This window comes from Bubalus kerabau, chromosome 10, assembly GCF_029407905.1.
Source record: "Bubalus kerabau isolate K-KA32 ecotype Philippines breed swamp buffalo chromosome 10, PCC_UOA_SB_1v2, whole genome shotgun sequence".
Lineage (NCBI taxonomy): Eukaryota > Metazoa > Chordata > Mammalia > Artiodactyla > Bovidae > Bubalus > Bubalus kerabau.
Window position 1 is genome coordinate 87,352,178 of NC_073633.1, and position 12,981 is coordinate 87,365,158.

Consider the following 12,981-nt stretch of genomic DNA (forward strand, 5'->3'; position numbering starts at 1 on the left):
AGCCTGTCTCACTTTTCCCTGCCTCTCCCATCCTCTATATACGCTCCATCAGCAAGTTCTTGCCACCGACACTTAAATTCTCCTCCCTTTATTGGTCCCGCCACCCACCCCTCCAGGTCCTTCCCGCCTCTCAACTGGACCTTGTCAGTGGTTTCCATTAGTCTCTTAGTTTTTCTCCCATCTCCTCCAGCTCATCTTGCACCCCTCTAGGCTAACCCTTCCTAAACTAATTTTTTCATGACTGCCTTATCCTACCGTATCATTTTTTTTTATAACCCCCTCTTCACTCCCACCACCCAATTTGGTGTAATAGAAAGAACATGGGCTTTTTGTAGAACCAACCTCAGTGGCTGTTGGTCTCAGCACTATTGATGTTTGGGGCCCGAGCATCCTTTACTGGGCGGTGGGGGTGGGGGTGGGGCTGTCTTGTGCATTGTTGAATGTTTAGTGCATTCCTATTACCCCGTAGATTGGAGAAGGAAATGGCAACCCACTCCAGTGTTCTTGCCTGGAGAATTCCAGGGACAAGGGAGCCTGATGGGCTGCTGTCTATGGGGTCGCACAGAGTCGGACACGACTGAAGTGACTTAGCAGCAGCAGCAGCATTACCCCGTAACACGACTCTATCTCCTCAGCCTCAACTTGCGACAACCAAAAATTTCTCCAGGCACTGTCAAGTATCTCCTGGGGCAGAAAACTGCCCCTAGTTAAAAAGCCCTGCTTTTGTTGTTCAATTGCTATGTCAGACTCTTTGCGACCCCATGGACTGTAGCCCGCCTTGCTCCACTTCTTCCATTCATTCTATTGGCCGAAACCCGGTCACATGACCATACCTAGCGGCAAAGGACCTATCTGGCTGGGCAGCCAAGTGCTTGGCTAAACCCTCTATTAGCATGGATGAGAGAACAGAACTTGAGAGGACCTGTAGCTCTCAGTCTCTGTGTATACCCCGTATCCCACAGTTCTACTGAAGGAGCTGCCCCTTCAGCCAGCCTGAACAATGGCTGTCTCCCTCAGCAGCCCCCACTTTCTCCTCTCCACCCCTTTGCTAGCTTTGTCCATCCACTGGGGTTTCTTTTCCCTTTCCCTGCCAATTTCAATCCTGCACATGCTTCCAAGCTGTGCTCACTCAGTCGTGCCTGACTCTTTTCGACCCGATGGACTGTAGCCTGCCAAGCTCCTTTGTCCATGGGATTTTCCAGGCAAGAATACTGGAGTGGGTTGCCACTTCCTACTCAAGGGGATCTTCCTGACCCAGGGATCGAACCTTCGTCTCTCATGCCTCCCGCATTGGCAGGCGGATCCTTTACCACTAGAGCACCTGGGAAGCCCCCATATGCTTTGAGGCTGAGCTCAATAACACCTCTTCCTTGAAATCTCCCCAGATGACCTGCCCCACCCCCTCCCCGGAATAGAGCAAGTGCTTGCTTCTCTAACCTCCAGCAGGGTTTGTTACCAATCTAATTACAAAAACCTGATTTACCTTGGCTAGAAGGGCCAGTTGCTAATCTCTGTGTTGCTTCTCTTCTGAAAGAGTTCTAAGTTCTTTGAGAGCCTTAACCCATGCTGTCTGCTTTTTCAAATCCCTATGTAAAGCACAGTATTAATTCCCTAGGGCTGCCACAGACTGGGTGGTTTAAACAACCGAAATCTATTTTCCTGTAGTTCTGGAGGTTAGATGTTGGAGGTGAAGGCATAGGCAGTGTTGGTTTCTTCCAGAGGCTTGCAGATTGCCATATTCTCATGGCCTTCTCTCTGCACCTGTCTGTATCTTAATATCATCTTCTTATAAGGACATCAGTCCTGTTGGATTAGAACCCACCCATTGGTGTTCAGTCACTAAGTCATGTCTGACTCCTGGACTGCAGCACGCCAGGCCTCCCTGTCCTTCACTATTTCCTGGAGTTTGCCCAAGTTCACGTCTATCGAGTCAGTGATGCTATCCAGCCATCTCACCCTCTGTTGCCCTCTTCTCCTTTTGCCTTCAGTCTTTCCCAGCATCACAGTCTTTTCCAAAGAGTTGGCTGTTCACATTAGGTGGCAAGCATCAGCTTCAGCTTCAGCATCAGTCATTCCAATGAGTATTCAGGGCTGATTTCCTTTAGGAGTGACTGGTCTGTTCTCCTCCGTAAAGGCCCTATCTCCAAATACAGTCACATTCTGGTACAGAGGGGTGAGGGTTCTAACAGATCTTTTGGGGAGGGACACAATTCAGCCTATAACAGCCATACTGTGGAAGCTCAGGAAGTATTTTTTATCTACAGATTAAAAGGCATCGAAGGAGAAAGGACAGTCATGCTGTTAACCAACTCCTGTGCCCAGGATCTCTCAGAAATGTCCAACATGTTCACTTCTCTTGCCTCCTCTCAGAACTCAATACTCTCTTTGGCTCTATGACTGCACTCTCTCCTGTCTCCTTCTTCTCAGGCCACTCCTTCTTCATCTCCTTTATCAGTTCCTCTACTTCTATCATCCTCTAGTCAGTGTTTGTTGGTGCTCTTTTCTCCTAACTCTAAGCTCTTTCCATGGTGATCTCAGATCCTCTATTGCCATAATCATCTCTTGCATTCTGATGGTTCTCACATCCATAGCTTCCACCAAGACCTCTTCTGAACAAGAGGATGGTCATGTCCCAGGTCTCGAGTGAGTCCCTGGGATGGGCTACTATGTGAGGGTCCTTGGCTTTGAGCAGGAAAGAATTCAAGAGTGAGCCATAGTAAAGTGAAAGCAGGTTTATTTTGTGAGATACGCACTGAAGCTAAGCTCCAAATCTTGGGCCACCTGATGCAAAAAGTTGACTCATTGGAAAGACCCTGATGTAGAGAAAGATTGAAGGCAAAAGGAGAAGCGGGTGAGAAGTTAGATAGCATCACTGACTCAGCGGACATGAATTTGAGCAAACTATGGGAGGCAGTGAAGGACAGGGGACCCTGGAGTGCAGCAGTCCATGGGATAGCAAGGAGTCGGACATGACGCTCAGTGACTGGACAACACTCCATATACCAGGTGTGGGCAGTAGCAGAAGGTGAGAGCAGCGGGCTCAGGGCATGGGATTGTCTAAAAATGTAAGCAACCGAGGTGTGGGAGTGGTTAGTTTTTATGGTCTTAGAAATTTCATAGGCCAGTGAGTGGGAGGAATGTTCTATCTTGGAGAAGGGGCAGGGATTTCTGGAATTGGGGCACCATTCACTTTTTGGCCTTTTATCATCAAGAATCCATCTGCAATGTGGGAGACCTGGGTTTGATCCCTGGGTTGGGAAGATCCCCTGGAGAAGGGAATGGCTACCCACTCCGGTATTCTGGCCTGGAGAATTCCATGGACAGAGGAGCCTGGCAGGCTGCACTCTATGGGGTTGCAAAGAGTCGGACATGACTGAAGGACTTTCACTTTTTCAGAACTGTCATGGCACCTGTGGGCATGTCACTTAGTATGCTAAGGTGTTACATTGCACTTGTAACCAGGCTCCAGGTGTACCGGAAGTTGAGTCTTCTGCCATCTTGGGTCTAGTAGGTTCTAACCGGTTTTTATCATATTCTGTTCTTCTTAATGGTTGTGTCATTCTTTGATGGTCATGCCCTGCCCCCTTTCTTCTAGTCTCAGCACCAAGTTATATTTGGTCTTCCTACTGGTGCCGTCACCTCAATATGCCCAAACTGGATTAGCTATCAACTCCCTCCATCTTCTCCACCATGACACACTATCTTCCCAACACACACACACACACACACACACGCACACACACACTCCTTCTTCTCTAAAGATCCTTACCTAAGTAAACTTTATCACCATCTCCTCCTACATCCAATTCCCAAATCCCACCAAGCTTCACCTTCTTAATACTTCTTATCATCACCTTTTCTACCAGTTGACTTCAGTCCACTGTCATCTCTCACTTGGAGGACTGAAAATGACCTTCTTTCCAATCTCCCTACCCTTAATCCACTCTCTCCTCTTCAACCAAAGTGATTTTCTAAAACATAAATACAATGATACCACTCCCCTGATTAAGACCTTTTAGGGACTTACCTAAAAACTGCAAATTATTCCTTAGTCTGGAAAAAGAAGTTTTAGAAAAAATTGCAAATTCCTTAGTCTGGCAAAAGAATTTCTTCATGCTCTGGGCCCTTCTATATTCAGCTTCATCTCTCACCCATCCCCCTCAACACGATTACATTACTTTATTACATTACATTATCCTATTACATTACTTACAGTTTCCCAAAGAGTTCTATACTCTGCTTCAGCCTCCAGCTTTTAGACACATTTTTCACTCTGCCTGGACTCCTTTTCTTTCTTTTCTTCTCCTGGCCAATTCTTATTTGTATTTTAGGTCTCAGTTCAGATATTTCTTTCTTTTTATTTATTTATTTATTTATTTTTTCAGATATTTCTTCCTCCAAGAAGCCTGATCCTCATTTGAGAAACATCTCTGTCTGCAAACCATGTTCCAGGAACCGGCCTCCTCTCTCACCCTTCACACCCGAGAACACCCTTCCTGGCGAATTCCGTTTCCTAACCCCTGGGATCCTCTGGTCCTTTGTTTACGTCTTTGTTAAAGCATTTATCACACTGTAATTGATTTTTGCACTCCTGTCTCCCCTTCTCATAGGCAAGCTCCTTGAGGACAGAGGCTGTGTCTGATTTCTATGCTAGAAATCTTGCTTGTCCTTCCAGATCCCCACTCTGCTCTTCTCTGCCCTGCTGTGAACCCCAAGAAGCTGATTCATACCGACAACATCAATCAATTGTCCAAGGAGACACACATGCTGACTAAGCAAGACTTGACTGGGAAGGGGCACCCGGGCAGAGAGCAGCACGGTAAGGGCACCCAGGAGGGTTGCCACGTGGCTTGCAGTCTCGGGTTTTATGGTGATGTGGTTAGTTTCCAGGTTGTCTCTGGCCAATCACTCTGACTCAGGGACCTTCCTGGTGGCGCACACATTGCTCAGCCAAGATGGATGTTAGAGAGAAGGATTCTGGGAGGTTGGCAGAACATATGGACTGGCATCTCCTTTCTTCTTTTGATCTTCCCCCAGATTCTTTCGGTTGGTGGTAGCTTGTTAGTCCCACATTCCTTACTAGGACTTCCTGTTATAACTCATGCAAGCAGTTACTAACTTGCCTGGCCAGGGCAAGTGGTTTGGGTCAGTGGTTTCCCTAACAGAGGGAAGTGAGGGAGATCAAGGTTTTCCTTTCACCAGAGAGATGAGTCCTTCAACCTAAGGTCACACACAGCTCCTGCCAGGTGTTCCTCTCCACAGGGGTCTCTCCTGCTGGATTTTGGAAACGTTCTCTCCTTTTATCCCTTCAGCCCAGGGTTGATAATACCATCCTGATGTTTCTAGTTCCAGGGAACTACAGTATCCCCTGTTTTCCTATACTCTATCCATCTTTGAAAATATTCAGTTCAGTTCAGTTTAGTCGCTCAGTCGTGTCCAACTGTTTGCAACCCCGTGGACTGCAGCACGCGAGGCTTCCCTGTCCATCACCAACTCCCAGAGCTTACTCAAACTCATGTCCATCGAGTCGAGGATGCCATCCAACCATCTCATCCCCTGTCATCCCCTTCTCCTCCTGCCTTCAATATTTCCCAGCATCAGGGACTTTTCCAATGACTCAGTTCTTCACATCAGGTGGCCAAAGGATTGGAGTTTCAGCTTCAGCATCAGTCCTTCCAATGAATATTCAGGACTGATTTCCTTTAGGGTGGACTGGTTGGATCTCCTTGCAGTCCAAGGGACTCTCAAGAGTCTTCTCCAACACCACAGTTCAAAAGCATAAATTCTTTCTTTATAGTCCAACTCTCACATCCATATATGACCACTGGAAAAACAATAGCTTTGACTAGACAGACCTTTGTGAGTCAAGTAATGTCTCTGCTTTTTAATATGCTGTCTAGGTTGGTCATAGCTTTTCTCCCAAGGAGCAAGGGTCTTTTAATTTCATGGCTGCAGTCACCATCTGCAGTGATTTTGGAGCCCAAAAAATAAAGTCTCTCACTGTTTCCATTGTTTCCCCATCTCTCTATTAACTCTCCTCAAATGACATGACCAATTACCCAATTTAAGTTTGCCAGGACTTGACTAGTTTCCTGTTTGAATCCCTTGCAAAGAATCTAGGACATAAATGTCAAATGAATGAATGAGTAAGTGAATGATTCAGTGAAGAAAACAACCTAAAACATTGACTAACTCGGCTTAATCAACCTCCAACTCACCTCTATTTCATAAGGAGAACAGTGTAGAAATCCCAGTTTAGAATTTGGAACTAAAGTGAGAAAGTTTTAGGGTTGGCAAATAAAGAGATACGGGGGCCTTTTGGCAGGAGGTGTGGTGGTTAATTGGTAAGGGGCTGTTGGGCAGATAGATGGGCTTTTACAAGCAGCCCCAAAGTTCTTTTGCAGTGTTTTCAGAGGGTTAGGTACATGTCCGCTGTGAGCCCCCAAGGGAAGTCCATGTCCTGCGATGGCTTTGTCTCAGGCAGTGCCTATCGGTGCAAAGGGCTCTCAAGCCTTTTCTTCCTCTTGGTCTCACCCCTAGAAAAGTGCTTAGAAAATCACTAGATGCTTCACTTCCTCCATCCTCCCACTCAAATCCAGCAGCCAGAAATTCAAACTCTAGAGGTGTGGGAAGGGAAAGGTCAGCCATTGTCAAATCAGGATAGACTGTACTATTGGGGAGAGTGGGGTTAAGGCCACAGCCTGGGGGCAGGCTCTTCCGACGTGATTCATGCACCACACAACCCAGAGGTGTCCTCCCACTGTCCCGAGGGCTGTGGCTGAGAGAAACCTCAGTGCTCATCAAACCAGTGGAACCTGGGGCCCAGGAAGGGGAAACAATTGCCCAAGATCACACAGTGGGTTAGTGGCAAAGAGGGGCCAGAACCTGGGTCTCCCAACCAACAGACCTACCATCTCCCTGCTAAATACACCTCGCTGCCTCCTGAGGTCAGGGGATGCCCCCAAGGTGTCAGGTCTCAGTGGGAGGGACAGGTTCACAATAGAAGGGGGGCAGAGCGGCCACAAAGGTCTTACTGTGTGACTTGGGGAAGGGAATTAGCACTGGCCGAGGCCTGGCTACACCCCAAGCCCCGTGCATGGGGCTGTCAGGGTTAAGAGCACTGGCTTTGGGCTCAAACAAATATGGATCTGAATTATGTGTGACCCTGGATAGATGAGTCAACTTCTCTAAGCCTCAAGTTCCTCTTCTGTAAATGAAGATGAAAAGAATACCTCATAGGATTTGGGGGAGGATGAAACAAAATAATCCCCATTAAGCACTTAGCACATTTGAAAACTGACACCGATTAAGCCAGCATGCAATATATGTTGGCTATTATTTTCATCTACAACAGTTGTCTTAATTCTCACTCTAACCTCTAAGGGAGGGAGGACATAGGATCAGAAAAGATGTGACTTGCTCAAATTTATGTATCCATTTATATCTGTTAAGTTCCTACCAAGAGCCAGACACTGTTCCAAATACTGGGGGTGAAGCAATAAACAAAGCTGATGAAAATCCCTGCCCTCATGGAGCTTCTGTTGTAGTTGGGGAAGACAGACAATAAGAAATAGAGTTGAATTGTATAATATGCCAGAGGGTGGTGATAAATGCTGTGGGAAAGCACAGCAAAGAAGGGGATGGAATGAGGGCATGGAAGACTGCAATTTTATTTTAATTTGATTATTATTTTTTAATTGAAGTATAGTTGCTTTACAATGTCATGTTAGTTTCTGCTATACAGCAAAGTGAATCCACCACATGTATTCATATATCCCCTCTTCCTTGGAGTTCCTTCCCCTTTAGGTCAGCACAGAGCATTGTGTAGAGTTCCTTGTGCTGTACGAGGACTGCAGTTTTAAGTGAGTGAGTGAAGTCGCTCAGTCGTGTCCAACTCTTCGCTGCCCCATGGACTGTAGCCTACCAGGATCCTCCGTCCATGGGATTTTCCAGACAAGAGTACTGGAGTGGGTTGCCGTTTCCTTCTCCAGGGGATCTTCCCAACCCAGGGATCGAACCCAGGTCTCCTGCATTGCAGGCAGATGCTTTACCCTCTAAGCTACTCTTACAACTTTTAAGTGATCATGTTTTAAAGTGATCATGAAAGGCCTCCACCTGATCACACTGATCAAAGGCTTGAAGGAGGCAGGGGTGTAGTCATGTGGGTCTCTAGGGGAAAAGCATTCCAGAGAAAGGAAAGCACACGTGCAAAGGCCCTGAGACAGGAAGCAATGATTAGGAGGATAACCCAGAGGCTAATGCTCTGAAACAGCCTTAGAAAAATATTGTCAACTATGGTTCTGGAAGCTTGGGTTTGAACCCAGAACTAATTGCCAAACCCATGCTCACAAACACGCTCCGCCTTGCTCGGCTGCAACACAGGCTCCCTCGATTATCAGCTGCTGTGATTGTGGGGTGGGGGGAGAGTTGATTCTGTTCTTCCTGTGGTTCAAAGTCAGATACCAGGAAGGGTGTGAAGAATTTCACTTGAAAATATGTGTAATATCTCTATCTTCAGAACCCCAAACCAGAATATAAATTCCGGGAAGTATAAATACAGAATATTTGAAATCAGGACATCCGGGACATGATCACCATAAACAAGCAAAAATGCTTTTCAGTCCTGAAGATCCTCAGCTATTTCTCCCTTATCCACTCCTAATAAGGAGCACCTGAGAAACTTCTTTACTTGACCCGAGGAAGGAGAAACTGGGGAAAGGGGAAACTTCCCAATCCTCTATCTGCTGTGGTAGCAGCAAGGTCCAAGAAGAAAGCACGCAGAAAGGGTGGCCAGGAGCCCCAGAGACCCAGGCCTGATTTCTAATCCCTCTCAAGACCTTCTGCATTGCCTCCCTTTTCATCCTCTAGGAAGAAGCCCTCCATCGGCCCCTGGCCCCCACACCTGAGGGTATTGCTAGGAAGGATCAAAGAGAACCTCTTGAAAAGGCTGGTTCCCATTCCAGATAATTGCCAGGTAAACACGCAGTGTCTTTATGATGTAATGGGCCTGTGCTGGCAGAGCTGAAATTGCTCACTTTGGGGAGGGGCAGGAACTCTTCCAGGCCATTACGGTCCACTAAGTAAGTTGCCTTTGCCAAGGTGAAATGGTTCCCTCGTGACTTGAAAACTGAACTATCATCTACCGTTTCATAAAGCATTTCAGTGCCCTGGGCCATGACCTTCCTCTTCCCTCTCCATGAAACATCTGCAGCAGGGCTGCCATACTTCAGGCCAAAAGACTGGCAGAACAGCAGTATCTCAGGAGGGTGGGAGTTCATGCCAGAGGAGGCTGGGGCAAGGGGAGGGTGGAGAAGAGATGACCTGGAGCTACAGGAGGGGCCTCAAGGTTCAGACAGAGAGGACCCTGGCCCTGGCTCCAGTCTGGGCATTTCTTGATTCCAGCCATCCACTGAATCACCTACAGGAAGTCAGCTCACAATTCTGGCCCTCAGATTTCTCATATACAAAGTGAGAAGGTAATTGCCAAGTTCATAGTCAGCTCTGAAATGCCATGATGATAAAAAGAAGAAGAAACTGCATGGGGCTTTTGTAATGGCTGGGGCGTCTCGCGGCTGGGCTGTGATCATCCGTCTCTGTTTCCAGTCTGGAAGCCCCCTCAGCTGACATTATCGCCGCGGGACAGACCAAGACCTAGATGAGGTTTTCATCCAGGCAGCAAAAACAAAACAAATGAAGCAGGCTGATTATTTTTACGTGGAGCTTGGAGGCCCAGAGGAAAAAGGTGCAAAGAGGAGAGGGACACACACACTTAGCCCCTGAAATTTTAATATCAGAAGATCATAAGTTGCAACAACAACCTGGTATCCCAGTTGGCGCCAACAAAACCCTCTCGCTTAATCACATGCCCAGAGCACTACAATTTAAAATCCTGGCAACGGTGTTCTATGCAATTAAAAACAAACTAACAAACAGTCCTTCCTTGCGCCCTAGTATTTCCTTAGTTTGTTCCTGCTGTTCTCCCACGTCCCTGGTAACACTTAATGCTTTTCACCAAACAGCCTCCCTGCCCTGTTCCTCCAGTGCCCACCCGTCACTCTCTGACTTTAGACAAGAGGCCCGTGCTCAGCTATGGTTTACTGCCATAAACAGTAGTTTTGTTTACTCCCAGCCCCAGCTGCCAGGCCACTGTGTTTCCATTTTTTCCTCATTAAGGAACAAGATCTTTGGACTGAGTTGAGGATGCTGAGTGGATTTTGCATTATCACTGGCTTTGAAAGTGAGGCTTGAGCATCCAGCTTTGATTAGCCTCCATTCATTAAGCAGCTCTGTTTTTTCTCCCTTTCCAGGTTTTTGAGCATAAATCTTGAGTGCTAAAGAGATGCCGTCCATCAGCCAGAATCAAAGGGGACAAAGAACTCTGAACCCAGAACACACAGTTCCAGACATCATCCCAACCAAATGTTAACCCCAACTACATATTCTCGTGAGAGCTATGAACCAGCAGCTATTGGGTTGGGCTTGAAACTTAACATTTCCCCAACCTCCCCACCCCCTCCCATCCCAGCCAATGCTTCCACTTCACCAGGGAGCAAAGCAAGCCCCATGGAGCTACCCTTAGTGATGGAATCTCCACATCAAGTCCATCAGTAGGACCTGGGTGTTCTCCTTTTCTTCACCTAAGGTTAGTTCGTTAGTTAGTTCAGTTGCTCAGTCATGTCCAACTCTTTGCAATCTTCCCTGTCCATCACCAACTCCCAGAGTTCACTCAAACTCATGTCCATCAAGTCAGTGATGCCATCCAAACATCTCATCCTCTGTCATCTCCTTCTCCTGCCCTCAATCTTTCCCAGCACCAGGGTCTTTTCCAATGAGTCAGTTCTTCACATCAGGTGATCAAAGTATTGGAGTTTCAGCTTCAGCATCAGTCCTTCCAGTGAATATTCAGGACAGATTTCCTTTAGGATGGACTGGTTTGATCTCCTTGCAGTCCAAGGGACTCTCAAGAGTCTTCTCCAACACCACAGTTCAAAAGCATCAGTTCTTAGGCACTCAGCTTTCTTTATAGTCCAGCTCTCACATCCATACATGACCACTGGAAAAACCATAGCTTTGACTAGACAGACGTTTGTGGTGGGCCAAGTAATGTCTCTGCTTTCTAATATGCTGTCTAGGTTGGTCATAGCTTTTCTCCCAAGGAGCAAGGGTCTTTTAATTTCATGGCTGCAGTCACCACCTGCAGTGATTTTGGAGCCCCCCAAAATAAAGTCTCTCACTGTTTCCATTGTTTCCCCATCTATTTGCCATGAAGTGATGGGACTGGATGCCATGATCTTAGTTTTCTGAATGTTGAATTTTAAGCCAGCTTTTTTACTCTCCTCTCTCACTTTCATCAAGAGGCACCTAAGGTACCACGGCCTAGTCTAGCTGCCATCCTTTCCTGGGTGTTGGGCAGACAACTTCTACAACAGCCTCTGTTGACAGCCAGAGGCTGTCTCTGCTACCCTAGTTAATCCACCCTTCACTCCACAGCCTAAAGAAGCTTTTCAAAATTCAGAGTAGATGATGTCACCCATGATTGAAAACAATGATTTCTTTCTACTTAGAATGAAATACAAATGCTTTACTATGGCCTCAAAGACCCCCAGTGCAGTCCTCTTTTGATGGGTCCCTCATCTTTCAAATCTTGGCTGCAATCAGCAGCTCTCACTCAGGAACAATTTTGGTCCTGAGGGACATTTAATAATGTCTGGAGTCATTTGTTTTTTTGTTCTTACAAATGGGGGTGGAAGGTGCAGCTATTGGCATCTAGTGGGCAGAGGCCAGCGATGCTGCCAAACATTCTACAACACGCAAGACAGTCACCAAAACAAAGAAATGTCTGGCCTAAAATGTCAGTGGTGCTGAGGCTGAGAAATCTTGGCTTAAATGCCTTTCCTCAGAGAGGCCTGCCCTGACCGTCTTTATCTCAAGCTGGTTCCAGCTCCATTGTCCTTCCCATCACTAACCACAGTCTGTCAATGCGTTTTTGTTGTTTACATACTTGGATGCTCCACCAGGTTAGAGACCAAGTATGTCTTGTCCAGTTTTGTTGCTGGATAAGACATCTCACTTAGTAGATGCTCAATAAATATTCATGGAAAAAGAAGGACAGGAAGGAAGAAGGAAAGAAGAAAGGGCAACCAAGATTAAACAGCATCTCTTCCTACTGTTTCTGAGCCTCTTGTATTGTCATGCCCACCTTCATCTTTATGTAGAAAATCTTCCAGTCAACTTGACCGATTGCACTAATAGTTTCCTAGAGAATAAGCTTAGTGGATTTTGAAACATTTTTAAAAGTCTATGCTGGGTAGTGGCACGAAGATATGCAGATTTCTTCAGTATTGATTTGTTTTTTTTCAAATAAGCCCACCTAAGGGTAGGACCCACTTCTGTTTCAGGCTCCACTGTAGACCCAGCATGTTGCATAAGGCCTGGCACATGGACGGTAGCTTCCAAATGATGTTTATGAATGAGTGAATGGATGAATAAATTCCAGAGGAGGGAACACAAAAACTCCCAGCCTAGAGGGTGGGGAGAGCTGACACCACCCTGCATCCATTTCTCTAGCAGCTCGTAGGCCCATTCAGAGAGCCAGCTCCCAGTTTAGACTCTAGTTCCTTTTCTTGGTGACCTTTAAAAAAGAGCATTGCCAATAAGCACTTCACCTTCTGGAAGAGAATTCTGTCCTTCGTCAGCTATTTCAGACTCCTCTTAAAGGAAAAATATATTTGGCTTGAAGTTTTCCCAACGCCTATTTGTAGTCCATCACACAAAACCCAGACATTTATACTGTTTTGTCATCCAGAAGCCTGCTAACTCTCTCAAAGGTGACCCGCTCTCCACCCCCACCCCAACAACTCCAACTCAGTCACCTCCTCCCCCACCGGGGCTGCCAGGACCTGTGGGAAGGAGCTACTGGCTGTGAGGTTACTACAATGCACTCCTTACTGGAATGAATCTGCCTACATTTCACTCCTAAAC

At 46.7% G+C, this 12,981-nt stretch overlaps 1 protein-coding gene across 1 annotated transcript in view; it reads left to right on the plus strand.

Annotated features, from left to right (window-relative positions):
* TTC9 (tetratricopeptide repeat domain 9) overlaps nt 1–11,069 on the plus strand; it is a 69,873-nt gene extending 58,804 nt beyond the window's left edge. The window contains exons 2-4 of the transcript XR_008699653.1: nt 4,386–4,819; nt 8,869–8,974; nt 10,308–11,069. The gene's annotated coding sequence lies outside the window, so the exon portion shown is untranslated. The remainder of the gene's footprint in view (nt 1–4,385; nt 4,820–8,868; nt 8,975–10,307) is intronic.
* Nucleotides 11,070–12,981: the final 1,912 nt, after the last annotated feature.